This window comes from Hippocampus bargibanti, linkage group LG16 (genome assembly GCF_051943395.1).
Source record: "Hippocampus bargibanti isolate YZ-2025 linkage group LG16, ASM5194339v1, whole genome shotgun sequence".
Lineage (NCBI taxonomy): Eukaryota > Metazoa > Chordata > Actinopteri > Syngnathiformes > Syngnathidae > Hippocampus > Hippocampus bargibanti.
Genome location: NC_142749.1, coordinates 3,702,487 through 3,720,422, shown reverse-complemented (window position 1 = coordinate 3,720,422; position 17,936 = coordinate 3,702,487). Strand labels below are relative to the sequence as shown.

Below are 17,936 nucleotides of genomic sequence, written 5' to 3'. Positions count from 1 at the left end.
AGAACTCCATGATGTTAGGGAGGGGAGTGGAAAAAAAGTGGGTCAGGGTGACCTATTTTTTTCTCTCACAGTTCACGGAGGCAGAGGGTGGTGGTGTTATCGTCAGTTAGACGAGGAGCAGGGCCTGATGGGGAGGCAGGGCCTTGTCGCTAGACGCAACCACTCAGAACTGGGTCAGCGGCAGAGGCTATGTCTTCTAAACGGCTTGTCATAGTGGAGAGAAAAGCTCCAAATGAACCATAGATTATATGCCCCAAGCTGAGCACTGAGGTCTCATTGCACTCCCAGCCTCACACTTGAAAAACACACACACATATAAAGCTTATGTACAGGACCGTGCAGGATACTCTGAAGTACTTGCTCTGCTTTTGAGTTCCTCTCTGGTCCCCAGTAATAGCGTTTGATTACTGTAGTCAGACCTGACAAGCTCAAAGCTCCGTGCTGCAGGCGCTTTTAAGTAAAGGATCTTTTCACATTTCAATTTCCCTGACACATGGTTCGCTGTTTGCTAAATTTAGCCTACTTCATCCCAGAATTGCCCGACTTTATTCAGGTCAGGTTATTTACTGTATGAAGTTCAACTAAGGTTTAGACAGAATGTTAACGGATTCTTATTCGGCTGCTATTACCTCTTTGCCTATCAGCTGCGCCTAAGCCAAGTATGTGAAGAGATCATTTGCTTACATTGGATTGCCTAATTTTTATTTTTTTTTTAGCTTTGATTTTTCTTCATCCAAATGAGACCCGTCTTAACAAAGTGTTCCTTCCAAAACAAACGTAATCATTAACAAAGCTGACAACATGCAATGTGTCATGTTAGAACAAGCTTTTGACATTTTAAGGTTGGAATGGTTAAAGGAGCTAATGGTATATAATACAATGGTATATGAAATACACTATCACGAAAAGCAAATTTTCTCTTCAGCAAATCGTACTGGATGCATGGTTACGTGATGATAAAAACGGTGTTTGGGTTTTGGGGGCAATTTGCGGCCCCTGGACATTCTCCAACTTACATTGTATGTCATTTTGGTTCCTTGAAATGTCTCATTCGCATGCATCAGATAAGAACAAAACCAGCTTTAGAGCTCCTCCCGAGCAATAGTTGGTGCAGTCGTTGTCACTGTACCGAGATCCCTCGAACTGAGTCTTGTTCTTTGGAGCAAGGCAATTTTTAGGCAGTAGCGCTTACTCGTGTTTCACTATGTGGAACAAATCTGCCTGTAATGTATCTCCCAGGACACCGGTGCCTCCACAAACAAGTCTACTTTTTTGGTGTCTTCAACAATGAAGGATCTATGGTGGCCCACTTTAACCATTTCATTCTATCCATTCACACAACATTAAACTACAGTTACAGTTTGTGTTAGCTATGCACAGTAGCATTTCTTACATGTGTCAGATCTGTTTTTCCTCTCTATAACCGCCGACCCATTAGCAAAGGTGTTATATTAACAAACAACCTAATATCCCGGGGAAGCGCTAAACATGTTTGGAGGATCGGATTAGCAGCAATGGTCCGGCTAGCGCGCACAGTAAAGTCACAGTGCCACAGCTCACAAGTGCTTCCATTGCAGTAAGCACAGACGTCCAATGTTATTCCTAGCCCCAGAACTACATGTCTCTGTGTGAAAGCCCCTTAACGCAGCTAATTGAGAAGATTTCTCATTGCTCATGTCACTCATCAACAGTTTCTCAGCAGCAGACGTGTGGCCTTTCTGTGCACTTGTGTCGTGTCAAGCCAATATGCAAGAAACTGTCTGGGACCATTGCTATGAACGTTGTAACAAAAGTAGAGTGGTTTCTCTTTTATCGTGAGAAGCACCACTTTTACCAGAGGCTTTCCAGGATATCTGAGTTTGACATTACAGTTTAGAAAGGTCAGGCATAGCAAGAGACTGCAGCTTGTCTATTTGAATTTCCAACCCTCCAATATGTGTGGCTGTATTGATTTTAGAACATAGTGAGGAAAAATTCTTATTCAAAGAAGTACAGATGACGGCTGAAGAAACCTTTTCATCGATGGACCACTCCTGTACGACTGAGAGCTTACACAGAGGAATGCATCGTTTCCTCCCTTTATTGCCACACAAGGCAATCATTCCAATCACTTGAACTTTGCTGGCCTGATTTACAGTTGTAGGAAGGGTGCCACAATATTTTCGTACTGATAACAAAACTGCTGTATGTTTTTACAACAGTCTACACTGGGCTGTTGTTTAAGAGGCCCAGTATAACAGTGGAGCAGCTGAACTAGACCTTGGACGGACTGAGTGTTTACTTTGGAAAAAAAATCAAAGGTCCTTATTGGGACACACGCAGCAGGTCACCCATCCGCTTGTCAAAACACTGGACGTAAGGTGCTTCAAACCCCCATCCCGTTATTAATCAGGAAAATTGTGATTGGCTGCTAAGCAAGGCGCTTATCCTTAAAAGCGAGGTTGGCATATTTGTTGTGAAGTAACAGGTCACTGTGTGCCGGTGACTCAGGACACAACAGGGAGGAAAGAGTGCCTGGAATTTCCTCACAGATAAACAATGGTTCTGCAGTCATCATGCAGGTGTATTCCGTGAAGCCACATGCTTACTGAATGACTCACAGTTGGTACTTGAAGGTCAAAAGGTGAATGGGGTTGCAGATTCGTATTTTTCTTCCTGTTCTGAAAAGTTGCAAATCTCTCTCTGTCCAATAGAGACGTTAAAGATGGTGCATTCTCATAAATCCCTTCCCAAGAAAAGAGATAGGAATTTTGATTGACTGTGGAAAATACGTTGGGGGAGTAAGAAGACTGAGATGTCTAGCGAGGCAGCTCTCGCTCTTTCCGTGCCAATGCTGCTCTTCAAGGTCATATGAGCTAGCCCTGTGACATTAAAGAGGAACAGGAAAGGGGAACAGGGAGGGGGGGGTGCATAAAACCATCAACCACAGACATGCACGCGCATACACTCAAACACACCATATCGAATTGAGCTTTTTTTGGTGCGCCCGGGCCTACTATAGATTTGAGAGCAGTATCGTGGGTGTCTTTTATGCTCAACTCGACAAATGTACATATGTACCAGTTACTGTTTAGATATATTGTGCAAATAAAAAAGCTGAGGTAAGAGGAACAAATGGGAGTGAAATGCTGTTATTAAAGGGACTGGAAAGTAATGGTACTGGATCGCCTTTTCAGAAAGGAGGATCTGTTTGCTAAATTTTATTGCGATTTGACCAATGTAAAACAAAGTTACTCCTCCAAGTACCAAATTGAATGCATAAGCAGATGCTTTCCCTCAAACCAATGGCACACACAGATACCAGATGTGTATTTGTTTAAATAGTTGTGAACCATCATTGAAAAACATTTTTTCTAGCACCAGAAAATATATTTGTTAATTTGTTTGTGTATCCACTTATGGTGAGCTATATGACTGCAATTGAGTTATCTCATTTGAAATTTTCATATTTTCCGCTGTATAATGTGCAACCCAAAACTTGATTTTCTTTAAAAGATGACAAAGCGCCTGATACGCCAGTGCCCCTTATATGTGAAGTAATTACTGAAATTATCCTGACGTGTTTTACATTTGATTCGTAATATCGAGACCCACATTTTACTTTCCAACGCTCAGTCATGGAGGACTGATTCGCTGTGGCGACCCCTGACGGGAAAAACCGAAAGGAAAAGAAGTCGTGAATTCAGCCTCAACCACTTGCAGTGGTTTAGTTGTGCTGTTGCACTTTTCTTTCTTTGTAACCATTAAAAACGGATAGTCAGCAGTCATTTTAAATATCAATTATCTGTATTTTAGTCGGAAATATTCTGCAATCATTTTGTCCCAGTGGTTTATGTGAGTAAACACAAAGTCGTTGCTGAAATGCTAATTTATTGTGTCTTATATTAATTGACATTCCTTTGTGATGATCGCCATGTCAGCTCCAGCACGATATCTCAGGAATGCCCTGGCGAGATTCTTCTATTTGGAACTTGATAATTGGGTCATCGCTTAAATGATGACCATATTTTTACTTTAGTGGCCAAAGATCAACAGCACTGTGATTGCTACAGCCAATGTCAGCCCTATTTATGGTACAGTTAATGCAGTTTACTACCTTTACGACCTAATCAGTGCTAAGAAATTTTGCCAACTTTGGATATTCAACACAAATCATTGTTTTGTCAGAAACAACAATTGTGGAGGTAATTATACATGAATATATTGTCAGTCGATGCACATATTGATGAAAACTGCAACTCGATAGTTTCGTGGTCAGTCTTGTTCACAGTTTTCATGTGTCCGTTGATCAATGAGGTTTCAGCTCACGCTGTCCGTTCGAGACCTGACATCATGACCGTTTTGTCCTACAAGAGCAGAAAAGGTGGACTCAAACATACAAGAACAACTTTGTGTAGGTCCGCAGGACCTGCTTTCTATTTTGTTGAATATGTCGCATCTGGTGTCATCAAAAAGGATTGCTACTTGCTGGCAAACTTAACTAAATAAATAAACAAATAAATAAATGACTTTGATAATGGTTGCAGGAAGAATAGCTATTCAGTTCTGTTGACACACTTTGAATTTTGCAAGAAACGAGAATGTGGTGGCAAACCCGTTGCCATGGATCGATTGCCTTTGCAAACCAAAAAGCCAAACCAAAAAGGTGTTTCCAGCCTAATATGTTGAAAACCTCAATAGTACGTTCTTGTGTTTGTTATTGCATATGTAAATTTAGTGCATGAATCAATGCACATGGGGTGAGTAAATAATGTCCGTTGACAACACTCAGTGAAGTACTTGCTTCCAGACTATGTAGACCAGCTGATATTTTTGAAATAGAAAATACAACCATTATGTCAAGATAATTTATTATTACGTTATTTTTTTTAAACGGAACAATTGCAACCACAGGTTAAGTTAATTTGGAAATAGTGATACCTCAGCTTACGAATGCTTTAGATAACGAACTTTTCATCTGATGAAGGTTAAATTCGCGAGAATATAATCTTGGCATATGAACTATTTACACACCACAATGAGTGATGTGTCGTTGGTGAATGAGCCAGTTCTTGGAGCTCCTAAAAAGGAGCTGGAAATGGCAGCCAACTTTTTTTTGTCCTCTATTCCCCGCCCCCAGTCTTCGGTTAAAGCCACACGTGATTGGTCAAGATCCTTGGAGGGATAGGAGGGAGGGGACACACGCAGCAGGACACATGCAGCAGTGAGCGGAGGAGGGGTTACACACACAGAGACACACACACACACACACACACGAAAGGAAGACGACAGAGCTTGAAACAAAAAAAAAAAAAAAGTGTAAAACTAAAGTGAAATAGTGAGAAAATGGATAGAAAACAGTGAAATTTGGACTTGTTTCAACTTTCTTGATACTTCAAAGGCAGAGACTCCAAGGTTAAAATATCTCATCAATCAAGCCCCACAAATAATGCACAAGCCATCTGTACAATTTGAAGAGAACATACAAGCAAGGGAACCAGCTATTAATGAAGTTTCTAGTGTGTCTGCCTGCATCTGTTGCTGTATCACAACTTCTAAGATTTACAACCCAGAGCTCCTTGAGACACTATACAAAAAGCTATCCATTCCATCAAGCCATCAACGACCATCACACAGGTAAATAAAACCACCTTATTATACAGTACAGTTTATTTCTTTAATTACAATACCATAGCACATTTATTATGCATAAAATAAGGTATATTGTGTGTAGTTTTAAGGCTTATTTAGTTGAAAATTATGTTTTATGGGGACCTGGGAAGGGATTATTATCATTTTAATGGTTTCCTATGGTAAAATCATGTGCGGAATACACATTTTTCACCTTACACACACTTTCTCGGAACCTATTAAGTTCGTCAGCGAAGGTATCACTATAGAAGTTCAATAATTCTGTATATTATTTTTTGTTACGCAAAAGACAACTTTGAATATAGTTTTTTAATATCGTAATAAATCGCATCATGTTTGATGGCAGCCATGGCCCATTAGGAAAAGGCGTGTGTGTATGTGCGTGCGCGTGTGCGCCTATACTTCTGTGAAACATTTAATTTAGAGAAATGTTTTTACAGTTGCAAGCCAAGGTTTTATTTTTTTAGTGCAGAGTAATTTTTTTCTCCTGCTCAGACACATGGGCCTTGTTCAAACTGTTAGTCAAAATCCGATGTTTATCCCATCCAAATTGGAACTGGATGAGCTGTCTCTTCTATCAAATGTTTCTAACTTCGATCATCAAAGCATTTCCTGTTTTCCTCTGTTTCGTTATTTCCCGACTGACGACGCAGCATCAGCCGCAGCTTGCTTCATGACAGTTGACATGGTTACAAGGGCCGGGGCATCAGACCACTGAGCCATGCCACCCGGTGGATTGTGGTTTTGTCGTCTGAACAAAGCATCTGAAATCTGATTCTTCCAACAAATGGAAAGCACATTGGAGCGGTTGTCCGATTTTGGACAGAATGCATCTCAGTCTGAGTAGCTCCAAATACACAAAACTTGATTCAACGATGTCACTCTATGAGATGTGAGAACCAATGTGCCAGAGCAGAGCACTGCCAGTCGAAGTGAGCAGCAGAAAATAATAAAGCCCATTGAATAAATTGAAAACAACAATCCATGGACAGAAGAGGAAACGCATTGCCTTACCGGTTGGTAAGGAATATAGCGTCTGTCTGCAACTGTACGATGTTGAGCACCACACGTGTTGGAGGACACCTCCATTTTGACATTGTTTCAACTGGAACCTCAGATGGATCAAGGACATTACCCAATCTGAACACGGCCACTTTTGAACACTAAAGTTAAAAACTGGACAGACAGCTCCAATCAATGAGGAAAGAATTATGTGGCTATGTCACCTGTAAATGAAAAAATATATTTTCAAAGTGAATCTCCCGCTCACCAACTCAACTACATGAGACTGACCAGCAAACCAAGTAGTGTCACTGACCTACCGTGGTGGACTGCAATGGAAAAACTTTGACCCGTAATGTTATCTCAGGTACTCCTTAAACAGCCCAAGAGCTTCCTCTGGCTGCCTATTTGTGGCTGCCGTACTTTAAAACGTTTTACAAGATCAGACAAGATTGGGCGTTCTCGGTGTAGTACTCACAAGACGCTCTTCACACAGCTCACTGCGCAGAAAACCATCAATGTGTAAGACTTAGGCGCACAATGTTGGAACCTGCCACGTGGTAGGCATGGCCGACTTGAAGCCCCCCCTTATTCTTATCTCCCTCTTGATATACTTGTTTGAGAGTCACGACATGGATCATGGTTTATTTTGGGGTACTGAGAATGCACAGATTTTATTTTGAATGTTTCTTTTAGAATTTGGTAAGACTGAACTTAACAAATGGACTTTTAACTCGTTGAAAAATGTATTAGTGTCCCTTAAGATTTGCTTTTGAGTATCACTGACATACATTGTACTGAACTGCACTGTCTTATTCTTGATTGATTCACAAACATCATAGATTGATTACCAAGGAAAAAGCGGAATGCTCTGGCTGCTTTAGCTGGATTGTATGAAAACAAATATAGTAAACGGGCGTTCGTTGTCTCTCTCCCGCTCTCTCGCACTTTCTCACACACACACACACACACACACACACACACACACACACACACACACACACACACACACACACACACACACACACACACACACACACACACACACACACACACGCACGCACGCACGCACACACACACACACACACACACACACACACACACACACACACACACACACACACACACACACACACACACACACACACACACACACACATTCTCATGCATATATGGTACAAAAAATCACTCAGGTTGGCCTCGTCGCGAGATAAAACAACAGACTGTAGTCAGTCACCTTTGAGCCAACAGTAACCACCCTTGGCTGAATGTTTCTCCAACCAGTCGTACGGTTGCTAAACGTCCTTGTCTAACTGGGCCCATATTGAACATAATTATAATTGTTTCTCCAATAACCTGAATATTGACTGCATGTAAACGTAGTCAATGAGTCATTAAAATAATAATCACAGAGATGGGCGCAGTACTGCAATCATGCAGACTTTTAGGAAATTCTTTGCATATTCCTGAGAGGGTTTTGAGTATTCCAAACAAAAATGTGTTTAAAATCTAATTGAAAGCCATGTCATTGATGAAAAATGTGCACACAAGCCAGCGAAACGTTCATTAATATTGCAACGTCTTCCACAAATATGTTTGTAATGGCCTTCATGTCTATCAACCTTATGAGACCTCTTGTTTAAAAACGTTGATTTGTATGACTTGCTTTCCAAGACTTCCGTAAAAAATGCTGATTGTTACAGCAGGTGTCATGTCACAAAGCGGTTGATTTGAACGTTTTACATCCCCCTTTCTAAGTGATCGTACACCCCCATCGCATTGAAAGATGTTTCACGAAATGCCTTGGAAACATGTTGTGCTGTTTGCTGCTGGACTAATATGTGACTGGCAAGACAAGTGTCAAATTAATTTCTTGAAGGAAGTTCTCCCCGAGTATTGGGACATCGGTCTTAGCCATTATCAACAACAGTCTTTCTTCTGGCATTGTCCCCCAGGAGTCCTCCAAGCATGCTGTTGTCCAACCCTTGATCAACAAACCTGATCTTGATCAAGATGTAGTGTCAAATTTTTGGTCTTTCATTTCAAAAATGCTTGAAAATGTGGTCATGCAGTTGAAATCTTTCTTGGATGTTATGTTCATCTTGGAGGTCTTCCAGTCATGTTTCAAGACGATACATCGCACAGAGCCAGCCCTTTTACGGGTTACTAATGACATCTTCCTTGCTAATATCACTGTAGAATATGTGTCTCTGGTTTTATTAGATTTGACTGCAGCATTTGATACAGTGGATCACAGAATTCTACTGTCTCATTTGCAGCACGTGGTGGGCATTACAGGTCCTACCTTTCTGACGGAACCTTTTGCCCCGCTGTCATGTGGTGTTCCGCAGGGCTTAATTGTTCTCACTATACTTGCTCCCTTTGGGTTCCATCATAAGGATACATGAAAATTCCTTCCACTGCTCTGCAGATGACTGTCAGATATGTCCCATTGAGCAAAAAAATATATACACTTTTTTTGTTCAGGCCACTTTTATCCTGCCTGGAAGAAATCAAAACCTGGATGGCAAAAAACTTGTTGGACTTCAATGACCGAAGTGATACTTTTTGGTCCCAGTGGCCCATGTCATCTCATTCTGTAGACTTGACCCCCCCCCCCCTTATCTGAAGTCAACAGTCTTAAACTTGAGTCTTAAACTGAAGAGTGACTTTAAACTTGACCAACAAATTGGTGCTGTTTTTAAATCCAGCTTCTTTCATCTTAGGCAGCTAGCTAAAATAAAACTTCTCATTATCACCTCGAAACAGTAATTCTCAGCTTGATTACTATAATGCGCTTTACTTTAGAGTCAGTCAATCCTCCATGAAGCGTCTCCAGCTGGTCCAGAATGCTCCAGCTGGTCCAGAATGCTGCTGCTCGCCTCTTGACTGGTACTCATACGAGGGAGCATTTAAATCCTACTCTGGGATCCCTTCAATGACTCCCCTGACATTTTAGAGTTATTTTCAAGAACTTATTATTTGTTTTCAAATCTTTAAATGGCCTCGCTCCTCCCTACCTCACCGAGCTCATCCACCCCTACAGGCCATTATTAGATGTGCCAGAAACTAAATGGAGGCTCAGAGGGTATCAAGCCTTTTCCGTTGCTGGTCCCACTCTCTGGAAGGACCTGCCACTGAACATTCGGCAAGCCCCCCCTCCCCCACCTTTAAAACCCACCTCAAAACTCCCTTGTAGTCTTTGGCATTTGACTCAGCATGATTCAGACTGATCTTAGTTTTACTCCTGGTGCTTTCTTTGTGACTGCTTTATTTCCTGTATATTATAGTTGTCCATGTGAAGCGCTTTGTTATAGCTTCAGCTGTTGGTAAAGCGCTATATAAATCAATATGTATTGTATTGTATTGTATTGTATTGTATTGTATTGTATTGTATTGTATTGTATTGTATTGTGAAGAAATGGTAACTAAAATGTGGTTGGCCCATGACAAAAAAATAGTTTGACACCATTGAACAACAAGAGCAATATTTTGAACCTTCACTCTGGGCATGGAAACAATGTTGCAATGATAAATGCTATTTTCCGGCACTTTCCTGGGGATGAAGATCACAGAATATAGTGTGAAATTATTTGTTTTAAAAGGGTTGGAACCGTGTGTTAAATTGGTCATTTGAAAAATTTACAATTGTTGATAATCACTTGCTGCTTCTTTGTCCTTTAATCCAGCACCATTAAATTACATTGAAATGCTTTCGACTATAATAAAAAACAACTTAGATTCCCACATTATTGAAGTCTGTCACTGTTATAGAAATTCCACGTCAAAAAAACTAAAATTAAAAATAAATAAATAAATATTTAAATAAATATAAATAAATGTTTCTTTCAACCAGATGTGCACAAATTTTACGCAAAGGTTTATGGGGAAAAGGTATAAGAGGGATATGCCAATAGAAAAAATATGACCATTAAGTGTGGATTTCTTTCAGTCTAACAGTACATTCACATCCACTGTGCAGGCCAAGAAATTCATATTTTTTTCTTACCAGCCAGTCGGACCAATTACCTTACAATGTCACCAGTCAATCAGAAAATCTAGCCAAAATGTGTCTGATCTCAGGAAGTTCATCCTTGTGTAAAAATGGCGCAGAAGACTACAATTGTTCATAGTTAATATGCATTTTATTGTATTTCAAGAGTATATTGATACTGTTGTTCAATAGAAAAATGAAAATAATTCAGAGCACCACAATGAAACAATTCAGAGCACCACAATAAAAAAACGTCAGGACATTGCAAAACTTGGCAAATAAGTATTTAATAAAAAGAAATAAAATTGAGCACCAGAATTAAGTCAGCAGAATGCTATATTTTCTAAGGAGGGGTCCTGCCAATTTCATGTTATCATGTCATCGAACTCACTGCCACACAAAATCCATGAAAGGCCGTGCATGCTTCGCATTTCCATGACATGTTCTAAACATGATCGTAAGCCTGTCGAATGTTACCTTGTGAAGCGTTTGGATCATTCTTTTGGCGGGGCGACTACCAATAAACACCTCTACAGGCAGTCTCTGCAACCACTGCTCGACAGTGATTTCCATTGCCCTCGTGTGCGCAGATACTTGAAATTGAAATACATACTTGAAATTGCCACTGCTGTCTACAAATACGGATTTCTTTGTTAAATTGCGGTTTTATAAAACACAGAACACGGAGTCGTGCGGTCACATCGTAATGAAGCCGTGCAAACTTGTTAAGTCTTTGGCGTATTTATGTTTCGTATTCTTTCTCAGCAACCCTTTTCACGTCTTCTGACCTGGTCGCTATTTCCCCCGTCTCAAGTGGCAGCGTAACACCTTTCAGAAAATTACGACATTACAAAGCTGTTTTGACAGTTGATGGTGTAAGCAAGAAAGACACATATATTTATATGGACGATAATATGGTCACGAGTATTGAAATCTGGTTGTCACATCACGTGAGAGTACATGACACTCAACAAGATGCGTCATATATATGCGCAGTGGTAATACATTATACGGCATATTTATGAGTTAACGCTGTGTTTATATTTTCAACTTCAAAACTCATTTTTTAGAATATATTTTCAACTAGTCCACCGGGCTGGCTAGTAACTGAACGAACTTGCCAAATAGGAAATTAAGTCTCCTCGGGCGACCGGACTACCGCAAATTTCGAGCCCTGCTGTGTTACATCTAGTTATTGGTGCGATCCACTCTTCTCCACTCAGGCAGGATTTACTGGATAAGTGTCCCCCACACTGGTGCCGCAATCCTTTTGGCCATCAAGCACTCAAAAAAGCATTTGAAGTGCTTCTGAACCCTCATGAACTTTGGGATATAGAAGGAGGAAAAGCGGCTGCTGTAATCCCCACCCCACAGTACCCCCCCCCCCCCCCGCCCACTCCAAGGTCCTTAATCAGACCCCTTATATCAACCCAGCTGGCACTGAACCATGATAATGCTTTCATTTGATTAAAGTAAATAAGAGCATTTGACTGTGCAATCAATACATACAGGCTTGAGCAATGAATTTCTGTAACATAAATCTTATTGTTGCATCCATGGGGTGGAATCGTATCAGTATCGTTTTTGCTGATTAGTTTTGCCGTTCGTCAAAGTAGATGTCTTTTTACCAGTTTCCAGTTTAGGATTTGAACATTTCTTAACAGGCCACTTCAGTTTCGTTCATGTTGACCTGACTGTAGTTTTAATGGTCAACTGGAGTATCGAGTGTGAGTGTCTCACATCCACAAGTCGCATATAGCCATGGTTGCGGGATTATCTATTTCAGCTTGTCATTATGGGTCATGCTCAACATTTGCTTCCTTTTGTCAAAAGGAATCTGCTTAACTTCAAATGTCATTGCGCTATTGTCTACCAGACCGTCCAGGGTACCTTGCAGCCCGTTTTGTTGACAGGCCTCAGATAATAGACATACATCTCTAAACTGTAGTTGACCCCCACAACTCCTTCACAGCAAACCAGTACACTTGCAGCTGAAAGTGTTCAGCCCTCTCTTTCCCTCCTGTGGACAGTAGGTTCTTGCAGTCTCCCTCATTCACTGCCTCTGTAATGTTCTGTAGTGTGTGTGCGTGTGCGTGTGTGTGTGTGAGTGAGTGTGTGACAGCTGCCTAATTGGGCATTCTCCCCTCGTCGTAGCGCCTACCCTCCTCTCTCTCCTCCTGGGTTGGGGCTGCTGACGAATGGCAGCGGATTACAGATGAGGACACTGTGACCTGCCTGACCTTGCTGCACAGCCGCGGGGGAGAAAGAGGCGGATGCGGAGGGGAGGAGAGCAGTAGAGCACAAAGGGGTGGGGAAGACGGGGTGCGAGGACTGCAGAGGGGGAGGAGCCAGCGGGGGCGGGCTCTGTGCTCACAGGTGGGGAGGGGGGGTATCAGGTCAGCGGAGGACGAGGTCGCATAAAGGTGGGGGTGAGGATGGGAGGGGGTCTGTCAGGTGTCTGGGCTTGGTGGCTAGGTGGGTGGGTGATCAGACAAATGACAAGTGTGACACGACAGGATCTGCCCAGCCGCCTCTTCCCCTTCCCTCCCTCTGCCCATGTCAGGATGTCAAGGATATGAGCCCCCAGCACTGCAGCATCTATGCGTGAATGTATTTGCAGCTCCTCTGATCATCTTCTTAAGTAAAAAAAAAAACTCAATGATGTGTTTTAAAAAGCCTCTGCATGAATTTTTGCTTGCCCATACTTTCACCCCAAGCTCCGACAAGGGCAATGATAGGAAGATCCGTTCATGTGATGAATTTCAATTTCTATGTAGATATTTCCATGCCCTCACCCCGTTCTGCGAGACAACCAAGGTTAGGTTGTGTCCCCTTGTTAAGAGCGATTAATGGCAATTTAATAATAATAATGGCGTTTTATACATAATGAACTTGCCCCGCGAATGCGTCGGGAGCTGTTGTCTCACTCTCAATCAAGGTGGACACCATCGCTTTACCTCATGTACACAAGTACGTGGCCGTCTATCTACAGTTGTTGATTTCAAATTTGGATTTGCGGCATACTGTGGTTCACTGTGCAACATGTCTGATAACCGATGGGTTCAATTTTGACCAGCTGAGTAAATTTAGATTTAATCTTCCCGTGTGCGTTGTTTTATAACCATATAATGCTCGCCTAATACATGTATTGGCTTCCAAAGGCGACTTTGTGTGTTGCATTGGGCATGTGGGTGTTTGTAGCACCCTGCTGGTGCGCTTGTAGTTTTGTATTTTGACCCGCTGCGGGTGGATGCATATGAAAAACGATTCAGCGCCTCAGTCAAACTGCGCAAGCTCTTTTAATCCCATGCCCCGGTCCTCGTAGGCTTGATTAGTGGCAGCAGTTATCTGTGCGGAAGACAGCTCACCCTGCTTTAGCGTTTGGTCAGGTCTGGGGCATATGGGTGGGGTGGGGGGCAAGTCAAGAGAAAGGTGAATGAGGAAAGAGAGAGGTGAGGGTGTGGGGGTGCGGCCACATCGGATGGATAGTGAGAACAAGAGGGGAGGGTGCAAGCCTGATTAGTATTCTAAAGGGGCACTTTTGCCAGTAGAGCAAATTGATTACTGCACTTTACCTGTATCAGCCTGCACAGCTAAGGATGACAAGGTACAAAGGTACGTGAGCATGATGTCTGTCTTCACTTGCCAACCAGGGGAGAATAGGAAATGTTAGCATTTGACTCAGCAAGCATTAGTTTTACTTGTCCTCGAAGCAACTTTTGTTGTGACGACTATTGTGTGGGTTTTGTTCTTATCTTAAGATCCCCTTCACTTAAAAAGAAAACAAGTCGGCATTTGAGCAGTGTCCTTGTTTGCCACACGGTATGATTTAAAGGACAACCGACACCTCCGGACAAGGTGTGTCCATAATTTGTAAAATCATTTCAAATGACTTCTACTAGCGCATTTTACAATGATTCCATCGCAGATAGCGATATTTTACGTATTAAGACTTGCGCTGAATATTCAGGAAGTCTTGTTTTTGAGTTGATGTCGATGCGTGACGTGACATCACGTCAGGAACGCCCGTGACCGAAAAAGCGACACACAATGCATTTTGGGTACTTTGTTTGGTCTGAAAACATCGTGTTGATGGCAAAATTAGGAGGAAAAACATAAATAACGCGATTGTGAATTGTTGTGTGTCGCACAACACTACCAATCGCGGTAACACCATAAAAGTGGACACAAATTCTCAGCAGACAAATCAGCCCATTTCCAATGGAGCATTTTCTCGGAGCTACATTGGAGTCCAGACTGCTCGAATTGATACGGAAAGAATTCTTTAATTGATTGCAAACATGTATGCTTTCCTCTTGAATCATATTCATAACTGGATGAGTAACAAGAACGCATCTTCTCAGAATCTGAACTCTCTAAAACCATTGTTTTTTGTCTGGAGTATCCTGGCATACTGTCACAAACAAGGGGGCGGGACCTTCTGAAACTCGCCATTTCCGAGGTCATTTTGAAGCAGTTTTGGGACACTTTAAGTCATTTTTATTGGTATTTTGCATTTGACTAAAATATCAGCCTGCATGTTTTGGGTATTTTAGATGCTATAAAATATTTTTCTGCTGTCAGTTAGGAAACAAAAAAAATTGTGTCGGTTGTTCTTTAACACTCAATGACTGTTAAAGGGGAAACACTCGATACATCAAGTCCTTGGTGTTTATGTGGTGTAAACCTCTGCTTGTCCACCTGTATTTTTGTTTTATGGAAAAGAAAAGATGTGTGAGTGGACATAGTGATGAGCCCAGAAGTTTCTAAAGACATTTTGTCAAATGCAAATGCCTGGCCGGGATGTAATGTTCCACTGGTAGTAGAAGTTTCTCCCACAACAATAATGATGGAGATGTGGTTAACTAGCTGATTTGATTCATTCTCAGCACTGTCCAGTCTAACTCCTGGTGAATGTTATTCTATAGTTCTTTGTTAAAGGCACCAAAAATCCTTGATTGATCCATATCAGAATCAGAATCAGAATCATCTTTATTGCCAAGTATGTAGAACACACAAGGAATTTGTTTCCGGTAGAACACGCTGCACTAGTATCGTTATATTTAAAGCACAACCGACGTCACTTTTTTTGTGTTTTAACTGACGCCAGAAAAACGTTTTATATTATCTAAAATACCCAAAACATGCAGTATGATATTTTTAGTCAAATGCAAAACACAAATAAAAATGACTCAGTGTCCAAAATCTGCAAAAAATTGAGCTGCGAATTGGGCATTTTCAGAAAGTCCCGCCCCCCTTTCGTGACATCACGCCGAAACGTCTTGGATTGCTTGTGAATCAAAACAATGGCTTCAGATTCGGAGAATATGCTTTCTTGTTACACATCCAGTTATGAATATGATTCAAATAGTCCTGATGAGCAAAGCATACATGTTTGCAATTGATTAAAGAATTTATTTGGGCCATTTTGAGGCAAACGGGCGGGGGGGAATGTCTCACCCAAGAAGAGTCAGAAAAATGGCGACCAGCTCCGGTGAGGAATGAATCAGCTTGTTTCCACAGGCTGATACTATCTTTCCATGGAGTTTGCCTCCCTCTGCTGGCGGCTTTTGGGTGTAAGACATGGTCAGAAAAAAAAAAAAAACAGTACAGCAAAATACATTGACGTGATGGAAAGACGCTACAATGCATCTTTTTTACGGTGAGGAGGCGGTCCTTTTCTGACATCACACACCAACTCAAAAACAAGACTTCCTGAATGTTCAGCGCGAGTCTTAAAAAGTAAAATATAGCTATAAGCGGTGGAATCTTTTTAAAATACGCCCAGTAGAAGTCATTTGAAGCCATTTTACAAATTACACACAACTGGTCCGGAGACGTCGGTTGTCCTTTAAATAATAGGAGAAATACGAATATGAAATACAAATTAACATATGCTCTTCCTTCAGTATTTTTTTTTCTTGGGCATGTTTTGTGAATTGGTTTGCACCCAGCACTTAAGGTTACAAACAGGATATAATGTATTTCACTTTCTGGCAGATTGTAGTCTAACCTGTTTTTCTCCTTGTTACAAACTGAATTGTATTCACAACTATAAAACGTCACTCTGGGCTGGAATGTAGATCACTGATTTTGAATTCAATATTGTCTGTAATTTCATCATTTAGTCTGTTATATTTTCTCATAAATTAAATTGTTTAATATTTCAAATGGGAAATATGTAGCAAAGAGGAATGTAGCCGATCAGGGGTCTTTTATTGATGTGGCAAAGTAAAAGGCAAACTCAGTTTCTACCTCAGAAAGTATGGACGATGAGTCTTATGAATTTGCCCCGAACTGGAAACATTGGATATTGACTTGTGTCTGTCTGAAGTGCATCTCCATGATAAACTCTTATGTAATCAAGTTGCCTTGTCCAAGGTTAATTATTGACAAACACATCTTGTGTCGTTGTACTCAAAATCAATGTTTACTCATGAACATGGCTAGTTTGGATTGCTTAAAAGTCAACAAAGAAGTAATTTTAGAAAATACCGAAAAATAGCACTTTCAAACAGACGAAGCTGCATACAAAGCACAAGTAACCAAATAAAATACATTAACAAAAGCATGAAAATGTAAAAAAAAAAAAAAAAAAAAAAAAACAACGATATGAGATCAGCCTGTTAAAGCAAATCAAACTTCCATTGATGCTTGCTAAAATCCGAACCAAAATGTCATATTTTCCAATGTAAACCACAATAACAGACATTATTCTTGACTTCAGCTTTGAAAACTAGTTATTCATTAATTTGTTGTGCGCTCTATATGTAATATGTGGAGGGGATTAATCATCCCAATGGCATCCCCAAATTCATAACGACCTCAAGAGGAAACCACAACTACAATGTGGCCCGCGGCAAAAAATGACTTTGACACCCCTGCTTTAAGACACCAATGGCAGGGTTCACCATGGAAATTGTACATTCAGAAGTCGGAAATCAATTTGTTAAGCAACATTTCAAATTTATCTGAGGTGATCTATGTGTATGACGAGTTTGAGGTAGAGGAGGTTGTTAGATGTATTTTGGACCATACATGTATTCCAGATGCTCCGGATGCAGACAATATATTGTTCCTGAACAACCAAATATGGCGTGGTGATGAAAGGAATTGGAAGAATGGGAAATTATGTAGCCGTTATTGTTTGCAATTCAATGCTGTTCCGTGCTATAAATTGGGATTACAGACTTGATCCATGTATTCCCGCAAGCATTGCGACTACAAATCATAGTGGGTTGGTGTCCTACATTGTCATTGCTAAGGTTGACTGTCACTTAACACATGATATCGGTAGCACTGTAAGTTA

The 17,936-nt window shown here is 41.1% G+C and overlaps 1 protein-coding gene across 1 annotated transcript in view; it reads left to right on the top strand.

Moving 5' to 3' along the window:
- The window catches only part of nrip1b (nuclear receptor interacting protein 1b), a 55,600-nt gene that overhangs the window by 20,012 nt on the left and 17,652 nt on the right, over positions 1-17,936 (top strand). The window lies entirely within an intron of this gene.